Source organism: Nannobrachium achirus (genome assembly GCF_963921795.1).
Source record: "Nannobrachium achirus genome assembly, chromosome: 1".
In the NCBI taxonomy this organism is placed as follows: Eukaryota; Metazoa; Chordata; class Actinopteri; order Myctophiformes; family Myctophidae; genus Nannobrachium; species Nannobrachium achirus.
The window spans coordinates 41,469,625-41,479,624 of record NC_137810.1 but is presented as its reverse complement, the minus strand read 5'-3'; the positions used below and the strand labels follow the sequence as shown (position 1 = coordinate 41,479,624).

At 42.6% G+C, this 10,000-nt stretch overlaps 1 pseudogene across 1 annotated transcript in view; it reads right to left on the bottom strand.

Annotated features, from left to right (window-relative positions):
* Window positions 1–6,665: 6,665 nt before the first annotated feature.
* The window catches only part of LOC308287932 (ephrin type-B receptor 3-like), a 76,441-nt pseudogene continuing 73,106 nt past the window's right edge, over window positions 6,666–10,000 (bottom strand). The window contains exons 10-11 of the transcript in view: window positions 8,134–8,209; window positions 6,666–6,764 (exon numbers count right to left, since the gene is read on the bottom strand). The product of the transcript in view is annotated as an ephrin type-B receptor 3-like (transcript). The remainder of the gene's footprint in view (window positions 6,765–8,133; window positions 8,210–10,000) is intronic.

Below are 10,000 nucleotides of genomic sequence, written 5' to 3'. Positions count from 1 at the left end.
CACTCTCTGCCACTTACAAAGTGGGCTAATGGTGGCGGTAGGTTTACAATGGCAAATGAAGAACCATTGCAAAGAGCACAGACTGTCCGGAGGCCCTGCCCGAGTGAATCCATCAAGTGAAAGAGAACAGCCACACGCGTGTATGTGTCAGAGTGTGTGTGTGTGTGTGTGTGTGTGTGTGCGTGCGTGCGTGCGTGTGTGTGTGTGTGTAAAGTCAGGGTTAGTTTAGTGAGCTCCCTAGCCTCCCCCTGCATTCTCTGTGATCTGAGGTGGAATTCATTCCGCCTGCCGCAAACACACACAAAAAAAGAGACCCCATAATCCTCTGCTGAAACTTCTCCGAGCGCATCTTGGGGGGGGGGGGGGGGGGAAGGAGTTTCAAAAAATATCTGCTGTACCCAGACACCGAGGCCGCCCTCTCTGAGACACCCGTCTCTTAATTGGACCGGGAGAGAGGGGGAGAGAGGCGGAGAGAAGCGAGCCTGGGGAGGCGAGGAGGAGGAGGAGGAGGTAGAATGCATGATCCTAGCATCTCTACACCATGCACCCGCTTTTATTTTTCTTAACACAGGAAAACAAGGCTGTTGGCTTTGTGCCTGCGGAGATAAGTTGAGTGTGACTCTCATATCAATTAGTGAGTTCGAGAGAGAGAGAGAGAGCGCAGCAACTCTTTTTTGCATTGTTTTTGTTTGTGTTGTCGAAATGTGTGGCATTGGAAACTTTTTTTGAGTGGATCGAGACCATGGCCCCGTCCAAAATCACATACTAACATACCATTTATTTTGTAAAGGTATACCAAGTTACTTTTTAGCATGTCCGAAAGCTTAGTAGCTACTAAATAGTATGTGAGATACTGAACTATAAAGGTGCGCTCCTCAGAGCAGAGATCTCCGCCAGGCCAATTTGTGTGTTATCAGATATTTAACCACTTGAACCGTCAATACTTAATAAACTTGACCTTTCACTTTGTACTTAGTCTGCTCTCTTTCCCCTCTACACCAAAGCTCTTTGCCAAAAATAGCCTAAAGTTTGGCTAAAGTTCGCTGAATATTGACACTATAGGGTTCAAGTGGTTAATATAAAAAAGGAGAAACAAATACTTTCTATCACTCAAAGATTTGGAGGACCCCCTGTAGTAACTCTGAGGACCCCCTAGGGGTCCCGGACCCCCTGTTGAAGACGCCTGTTTTAAATTACAATGGTGGTGTTACTGTTAGTTTAGTATTCCTACAATATATAAACTGAGCAATGTACAACATGTGCAATTTAACTTGAGTATAAACCTTTCAAATGGCAGTCCCTAACTCCCTAGCCTCGTGAACCAGGCTTTTATTTTGGCGATCGGAAAAAAAATAAAGCGCCTGGTAAGAAACGTCTATTTTTCTGGCCAAAGGAAGTTGGCCCCGCTCTCTATCTGAGCCTCCAATCATGTCTCGGCCAGCTCGGAGCAAACCCGCCCATACCGGATTTGCCAAAATAAAATCCTGTGTTCCCGAGGCGAGGGTCCGTGTAACAGTTTGTAGATAAACTTTCGCTCACTCTGTAGCATATAGACGTGAAGGATGCACGTTTTGTTTTAACACAGAACGCTGCCACTGTGTTTATTGACTCCCAGCCGTGTACTCATGACTTGTTTTTTGCATTGAATCGGTCGCTACCTAATTGGAATGGACGAGAAAATTTACTTTGTTTTTGTTTCACCGGATTGAGGATTCACTAGCATCCAGCAGCTACATCGAAGCTAAAGGATACCATACAACGTATTGGTAAGCAAATCAATGTTATTATCTGTCTGGCAGTGGTGTAAAAAAGGGCCCAAATGTATCAATACTGCAATGTAGAAATCCTCCGGAAAGTTTTGCCATCAAAATCTACTTAAAAGCATCAAAAGTAAGTCCAAAATGTTTGAAAATAGACTACAAGCTCACGATAGTGTTGCATCGCGCCGTGTAAATCCAGACTATGTATAAAGTAGGGCTACAGTGCTCAATGTAATATTTATTAGGCTATAATGTCTGCAAAGTACAGTACTGGAGTAAATGTAGCTACTTTACACCATTGTCCGACCATATCATGCAAACAAGAACTGCTTTAATCACATTCAACCGATCACAAACAGTAAAGCATCATTCCCACATGGGCCACTATAATAACTATATAGGTCCTATCTTTCAACCACTTATGGCAGTTGAATGTGATGATAAACAGTTCTTGTTGGCGTGGTATGGCCGGACATCAATGGTGTAAAGTAAGTACATTTACTCACTGTACTGTAGGTTTTGTAGCCATATTTTTATTTCTACTCTATCCCGGATCCAAATATTGTAATTTTATTCCACTATATTATTTGAAAACTTTAGATGCATCCATTAATACATAATATAATATTATAAAACATACATAGAACACGTTAGCCCTATTTTATACCTATAGGCTGTTTGAAAATGGTTGATCTACAGCTCGTTTTAAAAGGGACCATCAGTCAGAGGACATTAATTTGCAACACAATATAGTAGACCTGACACCATGATTCCTGATACTCAATAGCTACACAGAGTAAGCCTTAGAATTAGATGATGTGGTGCTAAGTGGTCTAGGTGTGTGCCTGCATGGTATTCCAGGTACATTATAAACAATAGATGTTTTGCCCTTGTGTAAATTTAAGGGTATATAGCCAAACAAAGGGTGCCAATTTACATTGATATTTTAATAGCAGTAACAAGAATGCTGTCAGACACAGTTTCCCATTTGTTTTAAGTAAAGGGACTGTTTGAAAACATTGGCTTATTTCTAATTGTAAAGGGTTCATAATTAGCTCAATCATTATTGTTGTTTCAGTGTTGTGATGTTTGTTTTTTCTCTTCTCCCACAGGGCCTGCGACAGCCAGGGACAGAAGTTCCTTTTAGGAAGTGCCATGGAGAGCTGTATTCCATCCTGTTTGCATCAATACCAGTCCAGTGCACTCACAGCATCAGCGTCTTAGGGAGAACATTCATGTAGAAATGAAATGCAGATTTGGTGTTGGACACACTTGCCTTCTGGTCAAAATGCAACCTCTGGGTGTACAAATAAAGCCTGTTAAGACACTTGCCTGGACATTTATTTTGATATGCACTATATGTAGAATGTTTTACCTAGCTTAATGTATCACCTGTGCTGTGAGTATTACTATAAATGTTCAATATCAGTCTGCCGCTGGATATTATGACAAATGTAGATTTCAGGTTATTTGTATAATGTATGAGCATATAATAAGGAACTGCTCTTGCAAATATTCCTTGACAGACCTATTTATGTTTTGTTCAAATATAATCCCATCTACATCAAGTAGGGGCTATAGAATTATTATGTTTAATGATTGAGCAAATGCATACATAGACAGCTCTGCTGTTTGGGATTTTCATTTACATTTCTAAAATTAGCCATGGATGCCGTTTGTACAGGCTGGGTAGTAATACAATTTCTGTGGAAGTGCTGGGCCATTATGTTACAGAGATGTAAGCCTACTGATTTGATTACTTTTATATTCAAGTCTAACTAACTTTACCTCTGTAAGAAATAAAGTAACAGAATATTATGATTGTTGGGGCCATATGCTACTATTGGATTTTGTGTTTAATATTACATTATTAGTAGTAGGCTATACTACTAGCTGTAAAACAACTAAACCAGTAAGTCATATCCTCACCCTATGAATGCCTGATTTATGCGTTTTGGTGGTGTTTTCATGAAGGCTATTAAAACGTACGGCATATCTTTCCATTGTTTGATTGCTGCTTATTCTGGTAACTCAGATTAAACTGCTCGACAATCACAGACGACAGTTTATTATGCTAACGAGTTCGGTACTTAATGCTTTCTGTCGGTAGCATTAGCATATGGCTGGCTGACACATTAAGGTGAGTTGTATGTTTAGGCCTATTTGAAATCACCATTTTGGCTGCATACATGCATGCACGTTGCACTGGACTTGGACAACAACAACAAAAAGATCAATGAAACATGATAATGTAATCGGTGGTGGTGACTTTGGTCAGTCAAATGCACTAGAATCAGACCATTACACAAACAATTCACATTCATTGAAATCCTTGACCCTTTATAATAATATTGCTATTTCTAACATGTAGGCATATAAATGTATGTTTAAGGATTGGATTGTTATTTGAACTGGGTGATTCAAAGTAGATTGGGTTTATTTTGTATTGTAGCGACCCTGCAGGAACGTTCCCACTTCCCGGTAGGGGTTTCCTACGGTCTTGTTTTACACTGAGCACCCACTACTGTGGGCGACGCCTCCTCGTCTTCATTGGCTGTTGATTTGGGAAAAAAATCACAGTGGTAACGCCCCTTCAGACCAGGTTTCAATGCGAATCCCTCCAGACTACTAACTCCCTAACACACCAGTAATGGTGAGGATTTCTACAGCAAAGGGAGCATTAGGAGTAGATGAACCCAGGGAACCTCACACTGGATCAATCAGGCTGTAAATATGAAACGTTTAAAAAAATATGTGTACACTTACTTTATTCCAAATGTCCTCTGGCCTTTTTCCAAGATAAAGGGGCAGACTCACATTCCCCACGTAATTCTAATCCCCCTTTCTGCCTTTTAATTTGGACTAGTTATTCTCTTAATTAAGTTGTACCCAGTACATACCGGTAAGTACACATACTCAAAAATGTTAGTTAATTACAGTACTCAATTAAATGTACGTTAGTGTCCACCCTGCACTGCCTGGGAGGTTGACAGCATCAACTACTCAAACCTCAGTATTGTTGGTATTATAACCCCAGTATTGTGGGGTTCTGCGAAAGCTTTCCCCACAATAACGGAAAACAGGAAATACCCTAGTATAGAGTCTTGAGGGACTCCAGGTCAACCATATAGGGTCTCTAAGTGGTTTAAGAGTGGTGCAGAAAACGCTGGCAGCACGAGAAACCCTCTTGGGCTCCTGCCTTATAGCGTAAGCGGGACATTAATGCAACTGGGCAAAGTTAAGCCTGTGAGTGTGGCGTGTTTATTTGAAGCAGATCATTATCTGGGAAGTCTGAGCCGTGTTGCCACTGCTCTATCAAGCAAGACATGTTATTTTGAAAACCGCTGCAGAGTTGTTTGCACAAAAAAAGTTCTGACAATGATTATGTTGAGGGGGGAGGGCAAGATGGCCATAAGAGATAAGAGATTGAATGTGTTTGTCCCGGGCAATTACTCCACTAGATTGAGGAACCGACATGCTCGTTGAGGAGTTGGCAACGGCACAGCAAAAGGAATAGTTCACCCACGAAATGACTTTCTTTCCATCTTTCCATCTGTCTGTCTTTGACTCGCAACTCGAGTTTTAGTTTGTAAAACATTCCAAAGCGGGGAATCTAGAATGAAGAAGGTGGGTGCGTCGTTCGTACATGAGCAGCACTAGCCTGGATGTGTTTTAAAAGTGTATTTTCTTGTTCTATAACAGGCGTCTTCAACAGGGGGTCCGGGACCCCTAGGGGGTCCTCCAAATCTTCTAATCCTTTTTATATTAACTACTTGAACCCTAGAGTCCATATTCTGAGAACTGTAGCCAAAAATAGCAGGTCTACAAGCTGAGCTTGTAGATCGGCTATTTTCGGCAAAGAGGTTTGGTGTAGAGGGGAAAAAGAGCAGACTATGCACAGAGTAAGAGGTCAAGTTTATTAAGTATTGACGGTTCAAGTGGTTAAATATCTGAAAACACAAATTAACATGGATCCAAAATAACACTGACGATTGTGCTGTCAAACGATGAAACTATATGGAATCTATGAAAAGGTTGTGGGGGTCTCTGCTTCATCTCCCTCTCAACTAAGGGGTCCTTGGCCTGAAAACGTTGAAGACCACTGTTCTATAACAATAGAACAAATAACATAATGGAACGTGAAGAGACTATGCATTATGAGAGGTGCTTTGAACTTTATGGACATATTTTTTATATAGTTTTGCTGTTGTTACATGAGGAGTCTCTGATTTATGCAAGTTCATGCAAGTCACCACCGCATAGGTAAACGATGGGTGAATTACTCCTTTAAGTGCATACTGAAATGTGATGTAAGCCAGTTCTGCATGGATACACGTACGGACACACACACACGCACGCACGCACGCACGCACGCACGCACGCACGCACGCACGCACGCACGCACGCACACACACACACACACACACACACACACACACACACACACACACACACACACAGACACAATTGATTAACCCACACAATGAGAGGGGATGTCACATTTCTTAAATAATTTAATTGCAAAAAGGGTCTTTTAAAAATATTTCTACAAGAATGTATAATTTATTTTTCTTTCCTTTTTCTTTTTTCCTTTAAATCAATTTGTCGCGTACATGTCTGCACCATTAAATACATCTCAATGCATTTCTTTTTTCTTCAAAGAGGAATAAAACAATTGCTTTGCGTTTCAACCCCCTCCCCGCCCAAACCTCAAGGTACAACACTCCTTAAAACGTGTCACTTCTCAGTTCTCTCATCGTCAGGGTCAGGGGGTTTCAAAAAGTGACACAAAAAAAGACAGCCGAGGACTGAAGTGACTTTGCTATAAATAGAAAGAAAAACCCAGAAAAGAAAAAAAAGAATGTATATAATTATTTAGAACAGATTAGATGTGAGAAAGGGGGTTTAGAAGGACGGTGAGATGACGAGGATAGGGGTGGTGGTGGTGGTGCAGTGATGGAGGGGTGGATGCAGTGGCAGGAATGTCAGCACGGTTCTGGGACTCTTTGCACACAAAGAGACAACCATCACATCCAACCTAGACACTATAGGGATGTCCCGATACCACTTTTTTGCTGACCAAGTACAAGTACGAGTACTTCATTTGAGTACTTGCCGATACCGAATACCGATACTGTAAGTTAAGTGCTTAAACAGTGTGTGGCGCTCCAAAATAAAACTTAAATAATGATGTTGTCATGCCGAGAGTGAGAGAAGGTGAAACACTCTTCATTAGTTGAACTAACACACACAAAACTGTGTCTTAGGGACTTTTGATATGTTGTTACCAACACATTTATGAAACAAAATGGTATCTGGCACTGCCGTGAGCAATATCGGACGAGTACGAGTAGAGCAAAATAGGCCAGTATCGGGTTAGGGTTAGGGTACCGATTCTGGTATCGGTATCGGGACATCCCTACTAGACACTATGATCAGTTCCTGTAAAGGGAGAATGTTTTTCATCAAAAGCGCTCACTCGCATACAATCACGACACACACACACACACACACACACACACACACACACACACACACACACACACACACACACACACACACACACACAGGCAAAACATAAGAACCCATCTTAATATTTTCAAATTGGCGTCCTTATTTTGGGCATGTTGTGATCTTGTGGATCTGCTATGTATACCATTCATCGTACAACAACAATAGGGCTTTAGGTGGTTAATGCCGACATTAAGGAAACCATGGTCTGGACTCTGGACTGGACGTTGAACATGGAACACAGGTTCAAGTTGAATGTTGAGCGAAGCTGGTACCGGAAGTTCCATCGCTTTGAGGTTTGGCCATGGTAGTGATTGAGCTCGTCATTCACTCACTCACATTTATGCAATCACCTTGTCTAATAGTACGCACAAAACATGGCAACCATGGCTAGTGTTTCATGTCATGTCCGTCTGTCCATCAGACAAGTCTATTTACGCCGATTAACTGTCTTGTTTTGGTGTTGTTAGGTTTCTAATAGGATGTAGGGGGTTTGGCTGATGCAGCGATAAAGCCGAGGGGAGAGAGAGAGCATTTCTTTCTTCTTGTCAGGAGATTTTCTGTGTGGGGAGGGGTGAGCTGTGTGTGTGATTGCATTGTTTCATCTCCAAAGAGGTGTCCTTTTCGTGTTATTCCCTTCTGGGGGGAAAATAAAAAATAGTTTTTGAGGTTGAGAAATGAAATGATTCAGCAGAGAGATTAAAAAACAAAATGGTGTGCTGCTCTGTAGCCACCGCTGCATGTCTTCTACAAGCTTTTGAATCAGAAATTAAAAGTGATAGTTTGACGAAAGCCTTCAAAGGCTCCGGGGGAACGCGATACTTCCTGCACAGCTTGGGAACGCAATCATTGATATTACTACTTGATTGTGTAATAACACGAACTGTTTCAGCTTTTGGAAGCCCTTTACACGGAGGGATGAGCTGAACTCGCGATATCTGCACATGGAACAAGATAAAACGCTATATGAAATAGGGAACACATGACTATTTTGCATAATAATCCTCCATGGCTCAGCAAAGACGGGGTTCAAAATACGCTGACAAGAGTAAAATGGCGGGACTCAACGCACGGACACAACTGCTAACATGGCGCTGTCCTTATACGGACACACAACTAATAACATTCACATATTGCATTGATTAACTCTCGCACCCGAACAATACACAGACTGTCTATGTCTAGGAAATCGGAGTAAAATGGTACGCGGCCTAAACGTCTCTTTGTCTCCTATAGCCTCGCAGACGACGACGCCGCCCTCCCCCTTTGTGGAACGTGCCAATGGTATGGTCTAGTAGGTGATGCAGCTGCTATCATTTAGGATGATGATGGGGGCCCGTTGCAGATTTCGCCTGCCTTCGCCTTGCCTTGTCTGTGGGCCAGGACTGCTGATCCTGCACCGCACCGGGGTAATCAGGGCAGTGGCCTGCGCCGAGACAGGATGATTGCAGGATGGACAGGAAATGAAGAGAGATAATGATGGAAAGGGGGCAGGGCCGTATGGCCGCGGCCCGCTGCCGCGCTCCGGATCCCCCCCGTCCTCATCCCAGCCAGGGGAATTCTGGGTCCTGATGGGTACAAGCAGTCACTGCGGGAGTGCGGGGCCCCCCAAGCACATTTTTACGACTTTTAAAAAATAGCAGATCTACAAGCTCGCAGCGCGGCACTCGGTGCCGCGCTGTGAGCTTGTATATCTGCTATTTTTCAATAGCTAAAGTATAAAATACTTCTGGGCCCTAGAAACCAAATTCTGGGCCCTGATGGGTACAAGGAGTCACTGTGGGCCCCCCATGAATGTTCTTCATAGGTGGGGAGGGGGTTTAACCCATTTAGACTGGGAGGAACGCATTATTATTTATTAGTTTGTGCTTTAACTATTGAAAAATAGTCTTTGAATATTTCTTGAATATTTTTTGAAAAGGCTATGTTTCTATGTCAGTGTTGCTCAAACATTTTCAAGTGAAGGACCCCCAAAATGATATGCATTTGGCCACGGACTCCCATCTCAGAATATTTAGTTCCAGGGTCCCCAAGAAGCAAAAAGCACATTTTCACGACTTTTCAAAAATAGCAGATCTACAAGCTCGCAGCACGGCACTCGGTGCCGCGCTGTGAGCTTGTATATCTGCTATTTTTCAATAGCTAAAGTATAAAATACTTTTGGGCCCTATAGTAACTCAGTCCCACATTTCCCCCCCTTGTGACGCCCCTGAAGAAAAGCGTCCTCATGGCGGCTCCCCGGAACTCTGACGGACGACTGGATAACAGGGAGGCTGTTGTGTGGGCATGCATGGGCCCCGTCGCGGAGCTCTGCTTCTGGGCTCATTCGGCAAACAAACAGCAGGGTATAGTTCAAGCATTCTACTTGCAGCTCTATAGCTCTGGACCTAGGCCTACTGTGTTTTAATTGATTTTTATGACTATCAATAAGAGATGAAGCGGGTGGGTGTTTGTTATGAAATAAAGTACAGGGAAAGCCGATAACATGTTTTCATTAAGCACAGCGTTGGCTTGCCTTGCCTGGGGGCGGAGACAGGCTGTGGTGTGTTGACAGAAGGTGCATGGCAGACAATAACTCAAAAGTATTAGGCTACATAATAAACTCTTATATATCGTCGTTGTCGGGTGAAATCCTTGTATGTCCAAAACCGTTTGTTATGCATTTATCATTTTGAAAATGATTTAAACTAGTGAAAACAGCCGATCTACGTGTGCTTGTAGATCTGCTG